We start from the raw sequence: 24,895 nt of genomic DNA, 5'->3' as shown, positions 1-24,895 counted from the left end.
AAGATTATGTTTTTTTCCAGTTTTAAAATGACAAGGAATGGTCCGGTTCAAAGTTAAGAGGACTATCACGTCCTGAATATTTCCTCCTACCTGATTAAAGGAATTAATTTCATCCCATTTACCAGTGCAGAAACCTCCCTCATTATGGAAAAAGAACAATAACTAAAGGGCTTAAGCTGAAGAACGCGGTCTAAAGCTGATGCTGTGGTTGACAAATATGATTAAATTAGGCTGGAGACAATGAAGAATACTGTAGCAGGAGTAACTGTATTATTATGAGCTAGGCAGTTATGGCAATAATCTGCTAATCTGCTTGCCACATTGAAATTGGAATATCCATCCATCCATCCTTTTTCTAAACCGCTTATCCTGTTCAGGGCTGCGGGGGCTGGAGCCTATCCCAGCATGCACTGAGGGAGAGGCAGCGCACACCCAAAACAGTACCTGATGGTGTAGCCTCCCAGAGTGTACCCAGTGTCCATCAAAGTTTACCTGCTGTAGGCTACTTTATGAGGAGTGTTTAGTAGTTGTGTAGCATGCAACGCAGTTCAAAGGTTAAACTTGAGTTCTGTTTGTTAACTGAGCACATCGTGTGTGTTCTTGAGGTCTGACACACGTGTTGAATGAATTTCCTTCCTCATAAAACATTTGCAAAGTCATTTTCTTCACAGATGCCTCTCTGCGCTTCTTTTTACGTTACTGCAACCAGCTGTCACTCAGCAGAGTTCATCCTCATGCACGATACAAACAACTTGTAAAAACATCTCTGCTTAGCGCTGCCAGTGGTCAAAAACTCCACGTGGTATCTTTAAAATACGGGGTCGCTAAATCCACAATGAGCCGTGAAGTGGTTTCCACCATCAATTTTATTTTGTCGGAAAGCTCACCAATATCATCTGTTGGTTAAAACGTGCATGCACTTTAGGAAAACAGCCGGTCTGAGATCAGCGTTCTGTTGTTTATGTTTTCGCAGCCGCCGGAAACCAGAAAACCTAAGGAAACCATCGGTACCAACCATGTCATACTACCTTGTCGAGAAGGAAGTTAAATAACGCTGCAAACTTCCGCTAAACTTTGGCGAGGAAAAACTTGTCTAGGCTGTTTTCAAAGGCGTCCCTTGACCTCTGACCTCCAGATATGTGAATGAAAATGGGTGGCTGTTGTTGCCTGTTGGGCTGCAGTTTGCAATGTTATGATCTGAGCATATTGTTTTATGCTAAATGCAGTACCTGTGAGGGTTTCTGGACAATATCTGTCATTGTTTTGTGTTGTTAATTGATTTCCAATAATAAATATATACATAAATTTGCATAAAGCAGCATATTTGTCCACTCCCATGTTGATAAGAGGATTAAATACTTGACAAATCTCCCTTTAAGGTACATTTTGAACAGACAAAAAAACGTGCATTCATTTGTGATTAATCATGATTAACTATGGACAATCATGCAATTAAATATTTTAATTGATTGACAGCTCTAATTAAAATACAACAGAACTATAATTTAAATTCAATAAAAGAAATATGCTGAATAAGGTCTCTGTTTTTTAATCTACTTATTACTTCTATGGCATCAGATTACTGTATTGTTCTGTCGATATCTGCAACACTGTTACTGCCAAAAACTGTTGTAAAGTTGCATTACTGCGGTAAAGTTCCTCCTGTTGTCATTAATACCACAGCATGTAATTTCCCCTCAGTCCATAAGAAGGTGAATTTCACTGAGCCAGCAGCGCTCCCTCTCTTCCCCTCCCTTTCCCTTGGTGTTTGTGCTTACCTCAAAAAACTCCATTAACTAAGCAGTGAGGATTGTAAAATAGAAAATGACTTATGCGCCTGTGCCTCTGACCTATTCGCCCCCACATCCCAGAGTCTATTTCCAGGCGCTGGGCTTTTCGAAAATGTGAGGATGATTTCTTAATCCCCGGGGATGCATCTGAGGATGGAAGTGAAATGCTTCAACTATTCTGGTTTCCACCACGCGAGCATCCTGACGGGGCGGCAGGCCGGCTGCCCAGTTAGCTGGCTGGACGCAGAGTAAAAGGGTGCTAATGAGATGTGTGCTGCTCTTTTCATGTCTGTCCTCTCCTCTTCCCAGCATGCTGTTTTCTCTTGACTCTGTGGGTGTCTAAGCTATAAGCGTCTAGGTTTCCGACCGCTGATGTACAAAGTGACTGCGTCTATGAACTGAAAAGTTAAATAGGTTTGGAATTGAATCAGGCGTTTTTGTTTTCGGTATGAAAGGCAGTGTGAAGGGGAGCGTGTTAATGAGCTGGTTTGGAACATCACTCGTACCTCGCAGCCATCAACAGCATGAAACTCTGGCCAAAGCGACGGAGGATGGAACGAGAGGAAAAAAAAAGGATGATAGTCACAAAGCTAAAAGCTTAAGCTGTGCTTAAATAAACAAAATCAGCAGACAGCCAAAGTAATTGATTGATGACTCCAGCCGTCAAGCGAATCACCACATGTCTCTCCAAATGTCTTCTTCTACAGAATTCAACCCAACAAATATATATTTGTGTGCTTAGAACTTATATCAAAATGAACAAGACTGAAGTTTTGATAATGAGATATCTCATCTGACAGTTTATGTGTAGATTAATAAAATCCTAGTGGACTGAGGCGCTATCAAGTAATGAGTTTAAGCAGCGCGCTGCTTGTTTTGCATGTTTTATGGACGTTTTAAAGCTTGCCATGCATTTTTAATTGATTTCATATCTTCCAGGCAGCCATTAGTTTCCATTCATTTTACCACAGTATAAAAATCAATGTGCAGATGATTGAAAGTGAGACGGCTCTGCTGGCATCACGGTGAACATTTAGTCATTATTTTTTTGGACCCGTCACCTGCAGTAATAAGCAGGGATGAGCTCAGAAATCGTGTCCTTGTTTGTGAGTTTTAAGGAAGCACCGGTTTCTGATGTTTGGCTGCCGAACAGAAACCTTTCGAATGCAGGAAGCGCCCAAAAACAAAAAAAATCCAAATGATCATTTTCACAGCATCTGTGTTTGCTGGTCGTTTGTCCTCCTGGGATGAGTTACTGTTTTTTTTCTTGACAACAGAGCGTTGTGAGTCCAATACTGTCTGCAGTCAACCCAAGCTTAATTATCTCATGCTAATTTCAACTATTTCTTAAACCAAAATAACACAAACGGAAAGCGTGACTGCTAATAACATGGAGAAATGGTTGGTGGATTTGAATTTAATGGACTAAAAGTATGCTTAACCAAGAGTACGGTCCTCTAAATTTACATGTTTTCTTCCTCATTCTTCAGATGTTGGCACGCTCCCATCAGACACCACCAGAGATTTGGTTTACACATGTTTGTGTACCGCGGCTCGAGTCTTGGATTCTGCTCCAGAACAGTAGCAGCGGGATCGTCTTTGTGTCCTTCAAAGGAAAATGAAGATGATTATGAACGTTGTAAACTCTATTTACCCGACAGCAAGCCATCGCCTGACAAAGTGATCGCTACGATGAATATAAAGTGTGATTTGTTAGAAGTCAAGCAACACTTTTACATACCAAACATTTAGAGAACGGAGTCATGCAGTGATAAAAAACTTTTTCTGAAAATCACAATGCATTGGATTTAAGCTGGGCATACACTGTACGACATGTTGTTGTGTAATTCCTACTTCTACTGTATGAGTAGACTGAGTGCTCACACTATACGTGCCTGTATCTGTCGTGTAAATATTTGTAGGAAATCTGATATTCTGTGCAAAACCGTGTTCTTTTACTCTTATTATTATTATTATTATTATTTCTGCCTGAGTCCCCTTGTGCCATGTCAGAACATGCAGTACATAAACAAAGCTCTCATTTACCAAGCAAGATAGACAAACCACAGAGAACAAGAAACATTGGCAGTTATCCAAACAAGAGTGTATTTATCTTCTCTCTGAGAAATCATGATGTTTAGTCACTTGAAATGTGTTTAAGTGAACTAAATATGCTTGAATAGTCAGTTTGTCACTGCAGCTTCAACAGAGAAGAGAAGGAATCTAGCACTTTTCTCTGCACCTGACCCGACAGTGGAATCAAAAGTCTGATCTGAATTTGGACATTGCACAAAAAAGTCTGCTCAAAAGTAGTTTATGCGGGCCGTTGCGGGCCGCTCTGCCCGTTGACTGTTGTCAATAAAGATTGGTTTGAAAGCTCCGAGGCAGGTAAAGTTTGTTTGCTAGCAGAGGTCTGTATGGGTCACAATGCTAACAAGGCAGAAACGTTCTGCCTTCATCATCTGTGCCATCCTGTCTGCTGAAATGTCTAAAAAAAAAGAGGCACCGGTGCATATGGGCTCGCAGGTGGCTAGGAAGACGTGGACAGTGTGGCCTGTCCATTCTGCAGAGAGAATTGTAGCTAAGCTAGCTACGTTTTATTAGATATATCTATTGTAGCCTACATTGTTATCCTGATAGCTACACTCTGGTTACTGTAAAAAGAGGAGAATCGGCTTCTCTGCTTCAAGTGTTCAAGAGCCCGTGGACGGCCGACCAAAATGTCTGACATGTCAGAAATTCCTCCGACCGTCCGACGGCCGTTCGGGAGGAGTTAATCGGTCCTGCCCAGCTTTAAAGGGACTCTATGTAAGAATCAGAAAAGGCTTGTTAACGGTGACTCCTGTGGCCGTTAAGTCAACGACGGTCAGCGTCCTGTTGCTCGCACTCACACTTTTGCTCGCGCTAGACAGTGAGGCGACACGCACGAGACTGAACGTGATTGACAGACATCGTGTTGATTAATGTTAGTTTTTGCCCGACATCGGTCACTTTCCCATTTTGCATGATGGGCTTCACTAGATATAACTTTGTTTTATTTTGTGTTTCGTGGAGTTTGTGTTGGAGTCTGAGTTGTGGTGGGGGCTGGTCGTTTGTTGGCGTCAGTGGACTCCATTTATAACTAAACGTTAGCTACGGCTAAGGCACTCGTGAGCGGCATGACGTCACATCCATTGTATATTCCCGGAAAAACAGGCCCGGGTTCTTCACATTAAAAGCTGTCTACAGGCTGATAGAGGAAACCCAGAAAGTCCCGTGAGGTCTCATTTTTTAGGTTAGGTTGCAGTCTGTTCACACACTGGCAATAAAACACGATTAAAACACGTTTATACGTGTAAAAACTTCCATACAGTTCCTTTAAACTTTCCGGTTGAGCCCGTCTGGTTGAACTGGCTTGCACAGAAGGCAATCACAGCACTGAGCTAATCATTGCTCCATTCCAACTCAGTTGGTTTGAGATGATAGTGAGCATTATGTAATTGCTTGTTAGAACTAAATATGCAACAGGCACTATGGGTTAAATGCCAATTAGCACAGTATGCGTGTGGCTGTGGATGCAGCCAGGCGGCACAGAGAGAGAAAGAGAGAGAGAGAGCTGTAACCTGAAGCAGTTCAGGGCTCTGCGTTCACTCTGTGTTTGACTTGACAGGTCTGGCTGAACTGTCATCCTGTTGCTGCTGCCGATTCTCTTTTTTTTTTTTTCTACTTCTACTGGAGTGCTGAGGTTAGTGCGCTGTGACAACTCAAACACACTCTGTGGAGTGTCAGTGCACTGGCCCCTTTCTTCCTGAGATGACGGGAGCGAGCGGATTCAAATGCGTGGAAGCGAGAGGAGTGTGAAGGTCCTAACCTTCCCTCCACCCCGTCCTCTCCTCCTCCTCACCTTACTCTCCGCTCTCCCTCGCTTCTGCTCTCATGTTTTATTCTCCGAGTTTGACCGCTAGTGCGTTCAGAGAGGCTGATGGGAGGCGCTCATACATGTGGATTTTTCCTTGCACACACTACAGTGGTCCCTGTGCTGTCCGTTCAGCACCCTGATGCTGCTCCACACACACATGAAGTAACACACACACACACACACACACACACACAGAGTCACTCTCAGTCTGGTGGAACCACTCAGTGGCGGATCCCCTGACAGCTATCCAGTCACAGTCTCTTCTTGCAGAAAACAGATAAAAGCTGTTTATTCAAGTCTATTCCCACGTCATCTCTCTCTCTACTCCTGTCTACTTTCTCTGTCCTGGCAGGGAGGTGTGGGCGTTAGCAGGATGTGTGTATCTCACTGTATGTGTTTGGATGCATGCTGGGGATCATTGTTTTATGTGAAACAGAGCAACATAGCCGACGACTGACGAAATCATCGTACCTGAGAAAGTCAGTAAGACTGAATGCTTAACATTAGTCCAGAAAAATAAAAATAGGAATGTGTTTCTTATATACAGGTGTATATATATATATATATATACATATATATATATATATATAAATATATATATACTAATTTAATGAAAAAATAAGCTGTCTGAACACAAGTCGCTATACAAGACCTTTGCCTAATTAAAGTATTGTATAAAACAAGCGAAATCATGAATTAAAGGTTCTCTGTTCGATATCCAGAGCATTAATATAGCAACAAACAACTAATAATATAGTACTATAGTGAGTAATGTCTACCTGAGCAGAGAATGAAGTCGCCCCCCCTCAGTGTGTGTTGTAATCAGAGCTTTTCCTCGCTTTCTTTACATGACCGGGTTGGCCGCACGTTCTTTCAGTGCATGTTTGTGGATGTGAGCGTGCCCCACTGGCTAGCTCCCAGCTGCCACTCTGCACTGCTCTCATACGGTGGGTAACGCCGTCCCGACCGACGGCGACATCGCAGAAGCGTAGCACCTACCCTCCGGTTCCCCCTCAGGTTAACACTGTTAGCTCTGTTAGCACCTTCGCGGTTGTTTGCACTGCTGCGGCTTCCTGTGGCCATGTTGACAGCCATTGAGAGGCAGTAGAAAAGCTTCCAATCCTCTATTCATCACCTTTTAAATAAAAAAAAAAAATCAGATTTGAGATTAATTGGTTAACCACTTAGTCAGGTTTAGGAAAGATCGTAGTTAAGGTACGCCACACCGGAAGTGATTACGCAACACTGGAAGTGGCGTAACTTAAGTATAGAAATTACGTGACAAAAACTACTTAGTTATGTTCAGGAAAAGATCGCTGTTTGGTTTAAATTAACACTGTTTGGCTGGCTAGTTGGTTGATTGGCAGGACGACCGCCAGTGGAAGGATTATTGTCACACAGATGTGTCAGCCCTCCCACCTCTGGCATCATCTGCTTAGTGTAACACACACGACGAGGAAGGGTGTCCAATATACGACGACAGATGGATTAATTATGAGCTTTAATCAGTTCTTTAATACACACACACACACACACACAGTGCTGTGCTGAATTTAATACACACACAAGTGAGAGCAGCCGACACGTGTCGCCACAGATCGCTAATGAAATGAGATGAGATTGTACATGTCAGGTTTCTCATTTTTGGCATCATGCTTGTTCGACCTGCGTGAGACTGTCAGGACTTGCTCGGCCAATCATAATACACACTGGACTGGCATTATAAAGTGATTTCAACCTCCATCTGTTCCATGCGACACACACACACACACACACACACACACACTCACACACTTAGGAGAAGGAGCCGCTCCAGTCGCCTCGCAGCAACACTAAACAGGTCAGTGGGAATGAAAGGAAGTAGCACACTTAGAATGGCATTCAGAATTGATTAGCCTGGTGCCATATTTGGATCGAGGCGGGGACAAAGAGGAAGAATTAAACAAGAATGGGACAGACGGCAGCTGGTAACTAATCCAATAAATGATTGTGTGTTATTAAAAAAAAGCTCACACCAGCAGTGAGATTAAAGCCGGAGCTACGGGTCAGTTTTGATTAATGAGAAGGGTGATTAATCAAGTCGGTCTCCAACAACACACACAGGAACAGATGTGAACACACACGTGTATGCGTGCCCGCGCGCAAGAATGGTCGAATTTCTTTATTCAAAAATGCACAGTAGATTCCTTCCCTACATGTTTGTATACTGTACGCCTTGTGATATCCAGAAGTGTTGTTTCTTGTGTTGTGTGAAAGTGGGTCATCTCCGGATACGTCGACAGGAGATAATCTGTTCACCACCTGAGATTTGAAACGGTTTGGCTTTACGTCAACGTTTTACATTTAGGTTCGTGATTCCTCCCCCACTATGCCACTTTTCCTTTTCAGAGGTGTGGTCGTGGATGAGTCAGTGCTGGTGGGGATGTGGGGGTTTTGTTTTGTGTTTTTTCTGCAGTTCAAATGAAGAGCTCTGAATTAAATATATAAAAAAAAAGCTTCACATTTTACCCTTGCAGCTATCTCATCTTATGTGCGTGCGTTTGTCAGGGACGTGCACGGACATTTGGAGGGGCTGTTTTCTCATGTTACTGTACTGAACAAAGAAATGGTCTCTCCCCCCCCCATATGAATTTTCGTGTGTTTTCTTTGCATCTGCTTTAAGACGAAAACATTTGCCACAGCCTGAGCATCTAAAGGCCTTTACAAAATACTCGCCTGTGAATATTATTTCTAAGGCTTTTATTGTGAAAGGTAAGAACTAGGGCTGTCAATCGATTAAAATACTTAATCACGATTAATCGCATGATTGTCCACTCACGATTAATTGCAAAATAATCACATTTATTATCTGTTTAAAACGTACCTTAAAGGGAGATTAGTCACATATTTCTTATCAGGCAACAACAGCTATCAGTGTGTCAGTGTGTGAGGTCAGAGGTCAAGGGACCCCTTTGAAAATGGCCATGCCAGTTTTTTCTCACCAAAATGTAGCATAGGTTTGTAGCGTTATTTAACCTCCTTCGCGACAAGCAGGTATAACATAGTTGGTACCAATGGATTCATTAGGTTTTCTAGTTTGATATGTTATGATCCAGTATCTTCACTCTAGCTTTAAAACTGATTTACAATCGCACGTTTCGGTAACGCATTACCAAGTATGGATGCTACAGTGTCACAGGAGCAAAGGGCATTGCTTTGCGTCAGTTTTATTATAGCTGGGTCGCCCCATCTCTGTGTCCCGTGGAGGCATGTCTATCAAAAAATAATACAAGTGTGGATGATATGATGATTTCATTTGGTCTAACTTTAGAAAATACTTGTATTTATGCATCCACAACAGCACCTCCTCCAGAGGGGCAGCTCAGCCAAAAAGAGCAAATGGGCTGTAGCTCCGGCGACGTTAGCTCGGCTTTGTGCACGTCCTTGGTGTTTGTGCATGCATTTGTGGGCCCGCATATGTTTTATGCTTGTGTGTCTCTGTCCTTGGATTTCTCCATGTGAGCTCAGTTGCTTATTTTAGTTTGCCTGTCTGTCCTTGATTTGACCACAGGTCTGTCTGTCGGTCCGGTCTACAGACGCTGCAGGCCTGCTGTATGTGTATGTGTGTGTGTGTGTGTTGTTGTCTGCCAACTGCAGTGGTCTGATCTCAGATCAATGCAGGTTGCCACAGTAGCTGCGTTCACACATTCCATTACCATATATGGGCAACAGAGCACAACGCAAATTACTATCATGCCGCGGGCTTGTTTAGAGCAATCACTCCTCTCCTCCGTTCCTCTCCTCGTAAACTCTTCCCTCTCCTCTCCTTCTCATTTTGTCATTTAATTTCCTCTTTTTTTTTTTTCCTTCGACTCATCGTTGCTGTTTTTTCTCCTTTATATGCCATTCATCACCTCCGCCCTCCTCTTCATGTCACTCCTCACCTTAACTCCTCTGCCTCCTCCCCTCTATTTATCATTCATCTTCACTTCTACTTGGCATGCATCTCTTCTCCCCTCCGTCTCTTTGTTATTCTTCTCCTTTCCTTTCACCTTTCCTCCTCATCATTGCCCTCCTCTCCTTTTATTTGCCATTCATCACCTGTGCTCTCCTCTTTCAGGTAGTCTCCTCCTCTGTTTTGCCAAACATCCTCCTTCCTCCTCCTGTCATTCTCTTTCTCCTCTCTTATCGCCATTCATCTCCTCTCATCTCCTCTCCTCTTCTGACGTCTCCTTCCACTCAATCAGTTCATCACATCAGCTTTCGTATCATCGTGTTTTGCTCTTCCTCTCTTCTTTTAAATCTGTAGAAACAACAAATAAAGAAGTCTGGTCAGCTAAGAATTACTGATCTAACTCATCTGGTCTGTTCAACAGCTGATCTTATGGAGGAGCCATGGGAACTGCTCTCCTCTGATTGGCTGACAGGTGGCCATTGAAATATATTAATTTTAGGGCAACAGCACTGACTTACAGAAACAGATCTAACCATGAGTGAAACAGATGACAAACACAATTTTAAATGTGGATCACATTGTGAACACTTTGGTTTTCTTTAGTGAGTGGCTGTGTCTTAAGTGGGGTAATACACCGATGGGCGAATTCACAAAGATTGCATTGCGGCTGCTAGGGTTGAGTATCGTTTTTTTTTTTTTCCCGATACTGGTGCTAAAACAATACTTTTAAAATGATGTCATTGCCTAAATGGTGCCTGAATCGATCCTTTTTAAAAGAAAAAGCACAAAAAAGCTCACATGACATTAAAGAACGGCTTTTTTTATTGCTAAAATTTGAACTTGAAACTGATCAAGATATTAACTGTTAACACTACCGTCTAAAGTATGATTATGATTTAATAATTTTACTTCAATAAAAGTAAATACCAAACACTAACAAATTCACACAATAAATAAAATCTAACCCATCTACAATAATTTAACACTAAATAACAGTGACAGTACTAATTAAAGCAAAATACATTTTTGAGTTGGTATTCTTATCATTCTACAAACTTCAAACTTGAGGAATTTTTTTTGGAGAAATATCATATTTCCTTCCTCCTGCAAAATAAGACACCTCTTCTGATTAACTGCTTGTCATGCACAGCGACAGTGCTTGTTGCACCCCTTTGTGTGTGCAACAAGCCGGAGAGCAAACAGATTTTTGACGCAGTGAAAATGTTTTTTTGAAAGGCTAAACGCCAACAAAGATGGATTGAAGCAAAGTATTTCATTAGATAAAAACATGTTGTGAATTTTGATTACATCTATCTTCAAGTTATTAATTATAATGATTAGAATGTCAACGTTATGAATGAAGCTTCGGCTGTGTCGGACGAATGAAAAGAAACTACCTGTACGTGCGTCTTTAGCACGGAAGTTGAGTGGCTCCTCCAAACCCAGAACCTTGTGGGTCGAGGAGAGTCCGACTCTACTATATTACTCATACTTTTATATGAAAGTCTGTCATTTGTCCTTTTATGTGTGAATCTTTTATGCTGCCGCCTTGCAAGGATCCCTTTGGAAAAGAGATATTATATCTCAATGGCACCATCCTTATCTAAATAGAGGTTTAAAAAAATGAGAGAGATTAATTCAAACGCTTAGCTAGCGAGTATTAACTGACACAACCTGCTGTTTGTTTCATCACACTGATGATCTTTCAACTCTTTAAACGGCTCGGTGAGAATCACTCGCGGTGCTCTCAAACCATTATTTGAGTACCGCTATTCAGGCTGATTTTTAACTCTGCATGGTAACCATAGCAACCGCTTCCTCTATTCAACGTCCGACACAAACGGACCACTGGCCTTGCCTTTTATCACTTGATCAAAATGAATTTGTAACAAAGCAGATTCAAAGAAGCAGCCGCGGACGTTGTTGTTTTCACTTTGAAAAATTTGATGAAGGAGTTGCCAATTTAGTTTTCGTTTTAGGATTCAACATTTTAGTGAGGCATAGTTGCATCGTTCCTTTAAATATTTGAACACCAGAAGTTTTGTGCTTGGGTATTTTTGCCTCTTCAGTTACACAGATATTGTGATGTATCGTAGATGATTGTCTTGCGCTGTATTGAGTATCACAGGATCGCTGTATCGTGACACCATCGATATCATGGGCAACTTAACTTGATAGTATCGTATTGTGAGTTACTCTGTGATTCCCACCCTTACCGATGAAATGACAGCACAAACACGGCCGTAAAGTTTTGCAGCTGAGTGCGATATACCTTTTTTATGTCTGCAATTATCTACATGGCAAAGTATGTAAGTGCCACTTAAGAGAGAGGAAAAGGAGACATGTTAGTACAGGATTTGGGAAAGGAGATTTTTTTTGTGTATATAATAACCTTATTATCCATTCAGGATTGAACCGCCAACCTTGAGGTTAAAGGACGACCCGTACAAACCAATAGAGTGCTCCAGAAATGAGTCCTAAAACCTGGAAATTAGTTATCATTTTAGCACTAAGACTTAGACTACTAGACGTCATCACACCGACTCGTCTGCCTTTACAGCCTCGCTGTGTTTACTCGCGCTCATGCGACCATGGTGTAGTTCGTTAAAAGCCTAAAATCATAAAAGTGGTGTTCATTTGTGGAGATTATCTTGCTAAAAAAAGCGTGTAAGTATCATAAACGTTTGTTCGCCACAGAGCTTATTTTCTTCAATAATCCAAAACACAATGGAAAAATCCCATTGGCTTTTTGTCAAGGGGAACCAGGGCGAGGCTAACTTCCTGGTTGGCCCACAAAAATACGTCATCCCTGCAGCACTCTAAGAGCTACAGCCACCCAAATATACTGGAGTTATACCAACACACTCTAGGTATAACCCTCCAAAAAATAAGCCTATATAAGTATCAAACTGTCCAAATCTCCTCAAATTTCAGACTGAATATTTACCTTATACCCTGTATTAAATGCCCACCTGTGTAAACACAAAGACACACATACTCTGTAGGGGTTTGGCTGCCATTGATCGGCGGCGTTGTTGATATTCACCACCATGCCAGCAGCCTCGATATAGTCGCTGTGGCTTATTGGCGGGGAAAGGGGAGTGTGTGTGTGTGTGTGGGGTGAGGGGGGTGGCTGGCTGCGAAACATGGCGAGAATTACCCAGGCCGAAAGAAGAAGAAAAGGAAAAATGAGAGCAATATAAATGGAGGGAGAATGTTTCTGCCGCTCTGCTGTAAGAAAGGCTTAGTGCGAATGATTACCGGTGAAAGCTAAATTGGCAATCTGCCCTTTCTTGTCTTTCTGCGGCTCTGGTTCTCTTGCCCAATCCTCTTTCTCCTGTCGCTTCTCTCCCTCTCTCTCTCTCTTTCTCTACTGTCTCAATCTTCCTCTCTCTATCACACTTCGCCCTCCTCCCTCTCTCGTCTGGTTTCTCTTATCTTTCGCTCTTTTCCATCTTTCACTTTCTCTTCTGTTGCATTTATGAAACAAAATTACTTTTATGCTTTTTCTCTCAGAAACAGAAAACTGTTAATCAAGAACAACAAACTGGTCAGCTGGACTCAATTTAACGGGATCTTTCTGTTATTTTGTATTGCACTTCCATAAAGTGGACTCACAACAGACGGATTGAAAAATTGTCAAAATTGTAGCAGCGTGATGTTTTCACATGTGAACAGCATTTTCACAATTTTACTGTAGACATTATGTCTTTCAGTGTTTCATTTCCTCTCCCTTTGACGCTTGAAAGGCTCCACAAGATTAAAGGTAGAGTGTGTAACATCTGGCGGCTCTCTTGCAGATTGCAACCTCAATCTGTGAGGTTGTTAGTTTAGTTAGTTTGGCTTTGGAGAATATCTAGTGAATGTACGGTGGACGTTTTGTGCAGAAATAAATGCTGCAGCTCCTCCAGACCAACAGAGGTTAACCTTGTCTTGTTTCCTGAGCGGCTGGGTAACGTTATCGACTCCGACCCAAGCAGGAAGAGTTTACTTAGTGGTTTGTCCGTTCTGGGCTACTGTAGAAACATAGAGGCCGGCTCCCTGAAGAGAGGACCCGCTCCCTATTAGGGGTGGGAAAAAAAATAGATTCACTTACGTAACACGATTCATGAAGTGAATTGAGTCCATACGGAGGTGGAAGGAAGTTACCGCTTTTATTGTTGTAGTCTGAGTAACGTGACGTCATATCCGTTCCGTATCCGTCAACCAAACCGTAACGAGCCAAAACAACAAAGGAAAAAAACGTGGAGGGTCCGCGTGGATACACCCTGCACCCTACCATGTTAAATCCAGCGTGGTAAACACTACACATCCAGTAGTATGGAAACACTTTGCAAGGAAAAGCAGAGCTAGACATCACGGCTAAAGCTGCATGCTAACTCTGTCACGGACAGGAAATGTTATCGTATCGCGGTGACGTGCGGTCGAGCCGGTCGTTGCTCTCATCTCCGTGGTCAAATCAGCCGACGTTCCAACTGTAGAGCACCCACATACTGACATTTATGTTCTCTGCATTGAAACGGCCCCGATGGAGCTGACCATGGATGGATAAAGAGAACGGAGCTGACGGGAGAGCTAGAGACCACCTTGGAGAAGTTAGAGGAAGTAGACACGTGGGATTACTTCTGGTTTTCAAAATAAAGTGTTAACAAAGGGAAATGTGTAGACAAAATACAGATATGGAAATTGATTGGATTATATTCACCAGAAGTATAAAACATTACATATCCCTTATGAATTAAAAATAAAATACACCTAATTTTTGAGGGAAATGTCTTTTTTCTTTGATTTTTGCATTTTCAATAATCCTACAATAAATCCTAATATCGAATCGCAATATGTAAAAAATAGCAATACATATCGAATCGGCACACAAGTATCGTGGTCGTATTGAATGGAGATATAGGTGTATTGTCCCCGCCCTACTCCCTGTGTAGATATATACAGCTCATTCTAAGATAAGGAAAACACAACAATCTTATCTTATCTCATTTTCAGGTGATTATTAATAAAACTTGTTTTCTGCCAACAGATCCCCCTAAATGTTCCACACTGGTCCTTTAATCTATGCTATGCTATAGATCTCCCTCTCTCTCTCCAGTGTCTCTTGGCCTCCTCACCATTTTGCATGCCTTTTTTCTCTTCACCATTACTCCGTGAACTTACTCCATCTTCAGCTGACCTTCTCCCTGCAGCGTGGAGCGGGTCTGGTCCTGTTTACTTCACTGGTTGTCTGTATCGGAGGCCTTTCACCTCCTACCTCACACCTCTGTCTCTCCTCATTCCTCTTCCTCCGTCCACTTAAGCCTCTCTTTATCTCCGACTTGGTTCCTGGTCTCTCGCTGCTGCTTTTTGTTACAGTCCCCCCCCCACCTCCCTCTCTCTCTCTCTCTCTCTCTCTCTCTCTCTCTCTGGACACTGATATAGCTCTGCGCTTTCTTGCTGTTGGTCAGTCTTCCTCTCTCTGATGGGCCAGAATTAAGATCACAAGGCTACAAATGCTCGTTCTAGAAAATCTTAACCCATTTGTGTGAAACTGAAGTTTGATTTCTTTTGGTGGAAATGTTCTCTGGGCTTTCTTAACAACAAAATGTGAAGACATTTTCAAAACTGGTCAAACGCTTCAGCTGAAAAGTCAGTTTTTCTTATCGTACTATAGTATTTAGGCATATGGGACGACTGTTTTTGCATCCACTCCATTATATTTTAGGAAAAAAACAGTAGTCCCAGGTGCCAAAATACTAAATATGGTACGATAAGAAAATAACCAGCAGCCAACGTGACGGTCCGTCTCTCCGCCACGCTACCAGAATGCATTGCACGGCTGCTTACGTAGACAATGCATGGGAAGCGTGGAAAGGAGGCAGTGGACATGTACCATTACTGGATTAAACATTATAGACATGACCACTGACTATTTGTGGACCATACACGGTCCAGACATATTCTCGGTTTTGACTGAATGTTGTCACAGCTTTCCTTTTTTCTAGGGCTGCAACAAACGATTCTTTTAAAAAAAAAAAAATTCATGTGATGGATTAATTATTGAGTCAGAGCTCAAGGTGATGTTTTCATATCGCGTGTTTTGTCCAACTAACAATCCCAAACTAATAGATCATATAAAACAGAGACAAGCAGCAAATCCTCACATTTGAGATGCTTGAACCAGCAAAATATTTGGCATTTTTTGTTTGATTAATGATTTAAATCAATAATTTTCATGTCTGTTAAATACTTTGCCCAACTGATGTTTCCCTTCTTCATTGGCCGTTTTAGTTTCCGAGCGGTCATTAAGTGACTTAAGAAAGCAGTTGTCCTGTTACGCCAGGTAACCCTCAGCTTGGCTTTTAAAGATGTTATTTTCTATTCGGTTGCAGCTCCCTAACGGCTCCAATGTGGTTGAAAGCTGCAAATACCCCCGAATGGGTTGTGTGGAAGTTGAGTGTTTGTGTTTAAATGTCAGTGGTGCCTGTTTGTGCTTCCTGCACTGCACAGATTTGTGCATTTATTTTTGTTATTGCTGCTGTGTGTTTGTGTGTGCAAAAGTTTAGAAGTGCTTAAGGTGACTTTTTAGTCACTTTCTGGTGTGTTTTTGGGATGTGTTGTGATGTGATGTGCTTCATTAGAGAACATCACAAACCAACGCTTCCTTCTCACTGACTTCAACTCTCTTTCTTTCTGCTGTTTGCTCCCTCTCGCTATTTATCAGCCTATCTGTCTCTTGCTCTCTCTTCCATAATTTCAGCCTGAATTCTCTCTCTCTCTCTCTCTCTCTCTCTCTCTCTCTCTCTCGATTAAGTTCCTGTTCTCTCGCTCTCATTCCTCCTGAAGTCTCTCTGATTCCATCTCTGTTCCTCTCTCCCACCGTCTGGTGCTTTGTGAGCGTGCTCCTGCATCAGTTTCTCTTCTTTCTCCTCAGTCAACGAACCACGACTTCACACGCAAACTCACCCAGTAACACACTTACACATGTGTGCACACACACGCAGACACACGCACGCACACACACACACACACACACACACACACACACACACACACACACACACACACACACACACACACACAAACTACTAAAAGAGATACACACACAAAAATACTGAAAAGTAGTGGGTTGCACAAAAGAGATAAAAGTCAAACATGATGGCAAACAGACATATTATTTCCACACATGCGCACAGGGAACAAATACACAAACATACACACACACACACACACACACACACACACACACACACACACACACACAAACTACTAAAAGAGATACACACACAAAAATACTGAAAAGTAGTGGGTTGCACAAAAGATAAAAGTCAAACATGATGGCAAACAGACATATTATTTCCACACATGCGCACAGGGAACAAATACACAAACATACACACACACACACACACACACACGAGCTGGAACATAACTGCACACAAAACCGAGCACAGAAAAACAGACACCTAATCATTTACACACATTTACACAGATATACACACACAGAGGAGAAGAGTTTGACAGTCTGTTTCCTTGCCTCATTCTCTCTCTCTCTCTTACACACTCTCTCTCCCTCTCTCTCACTCTCTCTCACTCAATTTGGCTCGATTTACCATCCTGTCAGGCCCGCTGATGCCCTCATTTCAGGCTGGCTATGTAAATATTATTGTTGAATGTGAGATGAGATGCCATTCCCTGGCGAATCCCCTGCTGCCGTTTCTCCCGACGATCTGTCATACGGGCCGACGTAAAATCTATCACCTTGACAAGCCATACCCCCCCCCCCTCCACCAACACCTCCACCCCCCTGTCTCTGTCCTCCTTGTCTGGGTGCCAGCAGGATGGGAGCAGACATGTCAGCACCCAGCTAATTCAATTCTGTAGTTTCCCTGCTCCTAATTTTGGAATTTTTGCAATCTCCCCCCCCCCCACCCTCCAGGGGCTTCCCTCAATCTGTGATGTTTCAGCAGGCTGATGTGCAGTGGTATGTATGTGTGTGTGTGTGTGTGTGTGTGTGTGTGTGTGTGTGTGTGTGCAGCAGTGCAAAGCTTTATGGAGCATGTGAATGTCTTTTTCTATATTTCGGTACTAGGAGTGGTTTTCTGTTGGGCTGTGTGCAAACTTAAGTATGCGAATGCCTCGATAATGTGATCCGTCAGGTATGATCTTTGTGTATGTGCTAACTCAATATTAACGCAAATTTGTTTAAACGTCACCAATTTCTTTAACGCATTAATGCAACTTGTGATTTTTTAGGTTGTAGCAATCTCAGTTTAGTTTTAAAGCTAAAGTGAAGATACTGGCATCATATGAAACTAGAAAAAAAGAATGAATCCATCGGTACCAACCGTGTCATACTGGCTTGATGTGAAGGAGGTTAAATAACGCCCCAAACTTATATTAAATTTTGGCGAGGAAAAACTGTCATGGCCATTTTCAAAGGGGTCCCTTGACCTCTGACCTCCAGATCAGTGAATGTAAATGGGTTCTATGGGTACCCACGAGTCTCCCCTTTACAGACATGCCCACTTTATGATAATCACATGCAGTTTGGGGCAAGTCATAGTCAAGTCAGCACACTGACACACTGACAGCTGTTGTTGTCTGTTGGGCTGCAGTTTGCCATGTTCTGATTGGAGCATATTGTTTTATGCTAAATGCAGTACCTGTGAGGGTTTCTGGACAATATCTGTCATTGTTTTGTGTTGTTAATTGATTTCAAATAATAAATATATACATACATTTGCAGAATGCAGCACATTTGCCGACTCCCATGATGATAAGAGTATTAAACATTTAAATTTCGCTTTAAGGTACATTTTGAACAGATAAAAAATCTGCGATTCATTTGCAATTAATTAAGATTATCTACGTACAAGTATGCGATTTAAATATTCAAATCGATTGACAGCCCTATAACCAATAGAACGTGTTAGTTAGTGATCCGTAGAAGTGCTGGTTACTGTTTCCCCCTGGCTCCGGTCATTAAGCTAAGCTAAGCTAAGCGGCTTCTGGCTGCAGCTTCATATTGAGTACACAGACGCCTCACAGTCATGAGAGTGCATCTATGTTCTCATCTAACTCTTGGCATGACAGCCAATGAGTGTATTTCCCAAACTGTCGCTCTGTCCCTGCATATTAAAACACTCCCGTAACTAGAGGACACTGATCGTGGTAATTAATCAAAGTCCTTTTTTGATATGAACAGCTCCAAAAATGCTTCCAGTAAGAGGAGAGACATGTGGGGCTCAAACGAAACAAAAACGGATAGACGTACTGACGCCTTCATTGTTTCTGAACAATACAGTTAGATCGGGGAGCGGCCGTGGCTCAGAGGTAGAGCGGGTCTTCTACCAATCGGAAGGTCAGCGATCCGATCCCTGGCTCCTCCAGTCCACATGTCGAAGTGTCCTTGAGCAAGATACTCAACCCCAAACTACTCCCGAGGGCTGTGCCCAAGGTTGGCACCTTGCATGGCAGCCTCTGCAATCAGCGTATGAATGTGTGTTTGAATGTTGACATGTAGTGTAAAACGCTTTAAGTGGTCGGAAGCAGGGTCTGAAATTAGCACTGAAATTAGTGAAATCATCAGGACACCCGCCACTTTGGCAGACAGGGAAAACGCTAGTTATGGGACTAGAGAACCGAAGTTTTCCTCTTTCTTGGCATCTCATGTCTCCGTGACTATCGATTCCTCTTATTGATGCCTTCCCACAGTTATGCATGCACAATGACACGTACGCACGCTGTATCATGTTTCAGTTTGTTTTGGACTGGAGACACTGTGGAGAGAAAAAAAAGCGCTCAACAGCACGGCGCTACTAAACCTGATGGGACGCATCCTCTTTCTCCCTGATAATGCGACACCTTGAACAACAAACCCGTGTTGAAATCAACAGGAGGAGAGTTAGTAACGTTAGCTGTTACAAGCGTTAACAGTCGGTGGGCAGCACAGTCCTGACTGGATGAAGAGCGGAGATACTAATGTTAACGAGGGTGCCATTCAGTTATTATTATGAGGCGTTCAAATGTAATCTTGTAAAATTAAATTTTTGGCGAGAAACTTGAATAAATCCAGATGTTTGAAGGAGATATTTTCACATCAATATAAAATAGATATAAGAGAGAGAATTATGACCTGTTTAACTTCCTAACACTAGCTCTAAGCAGCTTGCCAAGATTGTTTTTAATCAAAGAAAATATTTAAATAATCATAATCATTTGAATTGTGTGTTTTTATGCAAATAACCACTATAGATGACAATAACAAAGTACAGTACAGTGTACACTACCCCCCCTCCACGGTGTGATTCGAACACTGTAATTTTACCGTGTATATAATGTTTTTTGTGTCAAATATATATCGAACATTGAATGACATTAGATCTAAAATGTTATTCCTTCATTTAGCGCAGAGATTTGAGAGTGGCAGACAAAACAAAATACTTGTGTGTCACAGTGGCAGGGTTTGAAAAAAAGTGAATTTCAGACCGTAGGTTGGAAGACTAGAAAGGCGCTATATAAATGCATGTCCATTTACCATCGCGTATAGATTACCATGCAGTGTGTTCACTGACTGCATGTACAGTACATCCATACATGCTCATATCCTGACTTCTGTGTGTGAGTAATTGCTTCCCTTTGTGTGTGTGTGTGTGTGTGTGTGTGTGTGTGTGTGTGTGTGTGACCATGCGCACCATTAAGGGAGAGGAGTACATTAAGATAATGTATCTCTCCTGACCTCTTGTCTCTGGAGCTCAGCCCTGGCTCTGATCAATAACCTGCTGTGCGTGTGTGTGTTTGAATGTGTGTGTGTGTGTGTGTGTGTGTGTGTGTGTGTGGATAACTCGGTCACAAGCAGCTGTGCGTGCGCATCTCTGCTCGCCAGGTTGTTGTCATGCTAATCACAAACGTGTTGCGTAGACGAGCACAACTTCCCATTTGTTTTAATGAGGCCTGTCTGTTTAGCAGCAGCTCGTTCTGTTTGTTTTCTTAGTTTTCAATTAGGAGGAAACACCTCAGGACAACACACACACACACACACACACACACACACACACACACACACACACACACACACTCTGCGTGCATCTGTTATTGACAAAATGTCTCTGGATGTGAAATAAAGGAGCACAGATTAGGCCGTGCCTCCCCCTCTATCTCTATATGAATCTATATGGGACTATATATATGTGTGTGTCTCTGCTGTCGCTGAATGATGGCGTTCCTGTCTGCTATCAATCAGGGCCAACGCAGCGTGTTCTAATTACAGCATTGTATGATGATTTATGAGCAAAACGGCAGCAGCTTAGTCACAAACCCCCGCTGCTGCCGTCGCCAAGCCTTTGGTTCACACTGTCAGACGCCACATGTATATGTGTGTGTTCCTCATTAGCGTATAAGAAGTTGTTCAAAGCGACGGTTAGACTTGCCACTCGTACGTAGAACAAAGAGAGAGAACAGAACGAAAACAAACAGTTGCGTTCTTTAGAGTTCTTGGTCGGCATCCCGTACACTGAACACTGATTTGATCACGAGCGGTTTTCATTATTGAGAGGCAAAGTCGCAGTCAAAGGAGGGATGCAAACACTTGATGCCAATCACTTGGGGTAAATTGTTTTGTTTTATTTTCAGCAGTGTCTAATTAACACGACGTGATTACGAGGATTCTTTGTGATTACTCACGACACCTTATAATTCACCGCTATACTGTAACTGTTAATGATAGTCGTCTTCTCTCGAGTAATTATACTTCACCACATTTAACACAAAATATATCGTGGGAGTTTTCACTGCTTTCCAGAATCAGAATCAGAAATAGTTTATTGATTTCCGTAGGGGATTACAGGTGCTCTTCTATAAACCTAAAGAAATATAACAAGATGGAAAAGGAGTATGTAAATGATGTACATAATGCTACAATATAAACACTATAAATGCAAAGAAATATAAGTAAGTACTACAATTTAAAATAATAAAATGAAAATATATGAAATATGTATAAATATTTGCATTAAGATGTGCAATATATAACAAATGACCATAGTGCAAATTAGGGATGCACCGATACAGCTACCAGATCGGATATACTCGGGCCGATACTGACTCAAATAGCTGGATTGGGTATCGGTGACAATGACACCGATCTATTCATAGACTGGAATTTGATTTCATGTTTAAATTTTGACCAATTTTGTTGCTGCATTAAAAAGGTTTACACTTGAATTGCAATTTGTGTTGTTTGTGTACAATTTATTATTTTAATAATAAATAACAATTCAGTAAATTTATATCAACGTATTTATTTGTTATATTTCGTTTTCCAAAGTTAGTAAAGCGATGTTTAAGTCAAGTCAAGTCACATAAAAGAATGATTCCAGTCACTTCCACACAGTGAGGCATACAGCTTATTAATTAAGCACTCGGTATTGGATCGGTACCCAAAGCCCAGGTATCGCTATCGCCGGAAAAGTTACCGACTCTAGCTTTGAAGCTGCAGTAGGTAGAAATGGAGCATAAATGAAAAAAGTTATTTTCATAAAACGGTCACTATATCCTGACAGTAATGCATGAAACTGGTAATCTGAAAAAATTATAATTTGCATGTCTGATTTGTGCAGGAGGGTTTTGTACAAAAATCTACAAAAGTCACTTTTTGTATCCACATCCTCTGTTCCGATAGGAAGGGTGGTGGGTGACTCTAGACTGCACGGTGATAGTAAGCCTACTTTTGCTCAAAACTTTTACAATAATCAAAGCCAGCAAAGTCTGTACAGTAAAGTCAATTTGGAGACTGCATTTTCTGAAAGGTTAGTCCTCTTATTCACGGTAATGCTGCTGACCTGTTATCACTCAGACTGTCTTTCTTTTTGAGTGCATCAGCAAATGATGTACTGGGGCGATTGTCTGTGTTTTGATCACTTAAAAGTTAAAAAACTTGAAGTCACTTTAATGGGCTTATCTTATACTAGCATGTGTGTGTGTCTTTATGTAGAACAAAGGCCCGTCATTGTCCTTGTTCATGTCTGCCGAGAGGCTCTTTTGCGACGGAAGAACAAAGTCCAAGAAACAGAATCATTGATCAAAAACTTTGTTCCAGCAAATGGGAAGTTTTGCTTACTTCTGCGTTACGCCGACGCTCCTCAGCGTTGTGTGTTGCGCCTTAAAACGCCACGGGAGCCGTCTCTGAGCTGCAATAATAAGCTTGTCTGCATGGTTACACATTCACAGTTGCTGATTCTGTTTCATCACAGTTGTCCGTAGTCAGCAGCACTGCTGAAATGCATCAAAGTTATTACATCTCTTCTGCCACCGTCTATTCTGAGTTAATTCCTGTGCTATAGGAACTCAGGTCGGCATGTATTGGAAATGAGAATAAATCTTGTTTGTTCTATATTTAGATACTGAGTTTCTGAATCGTTAAAATCAGATCTAAGACAAAAGATAAGTTTGATTTGTTCCACTGCAAGACTTTAATCATAGATCAGCCGGAGACAGAGAAGAAGGACTGCAGCTGTACCGAGACCAGTGCAGCGATGCCTGCGCTGGTCTATCAGTGGTACATCATTTAACCTTTAATCATCCCGGGAAGTGGGAACACTTAATGGTCACATCCTTTTTTTAATACAGTCATGACTGATTGGACCAAGTTGGACCAAGTCGTCTCCGATCTTAGGAGTTTGGGATTTTAAGGATTATCATCATTTGTCTCGAGGTCTGTTTGGTGCTCGTCCTTCCCATTTATCCATCCATCCATTATCTGTAACCGCTTAGCCTATTCAAGGTCGTGGAGGGGGGGGGCTGGAGCCGATCCCAGCTGACATTGGGCGAAGGCGGGGTACACCCTGGACAGGTCACCAGACTATCACAGGGCTGACACATAGAGACGGACAACCATTCACACTCACATTCACACCTACGGGACATTTAGAGGCAACAATGAACCTAACCTGCATGTCTTTGGACTGGGGGAGGAAACCGGCGAAAACCCACACTAACACGGGGAGAACATGCAAACTCCACACAGAAGAAGAGCCCCAAGCCGGGTTTGAACCTGTGACCCTCTTGCTGTGCCGCCCCCTTCCCATTTTAATTATTATTAGGAAGGAGGTTATGTTTTCACCGGCGTTAGTTTGTTGGTTTGTCCGTTTGGAGGATTACTCCAAAAGTCCGTAATGGATTTGATATAAATTGTTTGGAGGGGTGGGGTGTGGCACAATGAACAATTCATTAGAGTTTGGTGGCGATCCAGATCATGATCTGGCTTCGGTAATTTTTTTTAATAACTCCGCTCAACATGAAACCTACCTTGGCGGAGGTCTGCGCTCTCCGAGTGCACTTCTAGTTTTAAAGATATAACGGGTTTATTATCATAAAGTGGGCATGTCTGTAAAGGGGAGACTCGTGGGTACCCATAGAACCCATTTCCATTCACATATCTGGAGTTCAAAGGTCAAGGGACCCCTTTGAAAATGGAAGTTTGGAGTGTTATTTAGCCTCATTCTCGACATGGCCAAGCCTTCTATGACATGGTTGGTTCCAATGGATTCTTTAAGTTTTCTGTTTTCAGATGATACCAGTATCTTCACTGGCTTCAAAACTGAGTCCGCTACAACCTAAAAATGTCACGTTGCGTTAATGCGTTATTGTCACGTTAACTTTGACAGCCCTACAGAAAATCAAATACAAACTGTCTGAACACTCCAAAGTCCATATTACCCAACGTCTATTTATACAACAATTCTTCAGACCCATTTTCATCAGTGATCTTATCCTTAGTTGTCTTATCCATGAGAACTGCTGCATTAACGAGCAAGGCTAAATGTTTATTCATGGATGTCCACCCAGGGAGATTTGGTATTCTTGGAGCAATTTAGGGGTTTGCCCAGCGACACACTTTAATCTCAGTCTTCCCTCAGTGCTGTTGACTGTATTCATTCTGTCTTTTAGTCTTTAACCTCTTCGATTGTCCACACTGTCTGTGTAGGTGGAAGTCAGTTGTGTTCAAGTCTTTTAACGGTTCAGTAGTCCTCAGGTCTGTTCCCAGCTTTAAGCAGATGCGCTGGAGCAGTTGTAGTTGAATTAACTTGTTCAGAGCAGAGCGTCCGGCTCCACTGGCTGCTCAATAAGCTCCTAGACGCTGTAGTGCTCTTTGCCAGGGTGACTGCTTTTCATTTAGAGTTACACTACACGGCAGGTGAAGCTCTTTGATCGTAGGAGGCCTTCAGATTAGGCAAACAAGAAGTGCAAAATGTCAGGCGTAGCAAATGGGTTTAAAAGTTGTGCTGG

General features: G+C 42.2%; 1 protein-coding gene and 1 long non-coding RNA gene across 3 annotated transcripts in view; both read left to right on the top strand.

The window, feature by feature from the left end:
• Positions 1-24,895, top strand: part of LOC119503249 (poliovirus receptor homolog) — a 360,163-nt gene that overhangs the window by 16,118 nt on the left and 319,150 nt on the right. The gene's annotated exons all lie outside the window — the stretch shown is intronic.
• Positions 18,419-21,193, top strand: LOC119503252. The gene is made up of 3 exons (XR_005210285.1): positions 18,419-19,391; positions 20,562-20,565; positions 21,183-21,193. It is a non-coding gene; the product is annotated as an uncharacterized LOC119503252 (long non-coding RNA).

Source organism: Sebastes umbrosus, chromosome 15, assembly GCF_015220745.1.
Source record: "Sebastes umbrosus isolate fSebUmb1 chromosome 15, fSebUmb1.pri, whole genome shotgun sequence".
In the NCBI taxonomy this organism is placed as follows: Eukaryota; Metazoa; Chordata; class Actinopteri; order Perciformes; family Sebastidae; genus Sebastes; species Sebastes umbrosus.
The sequence above is the reverse complement of the archived record's forward strand: the minus strand, read 5'-3'. Positions and strand labels throughout refer to the sequence as shown.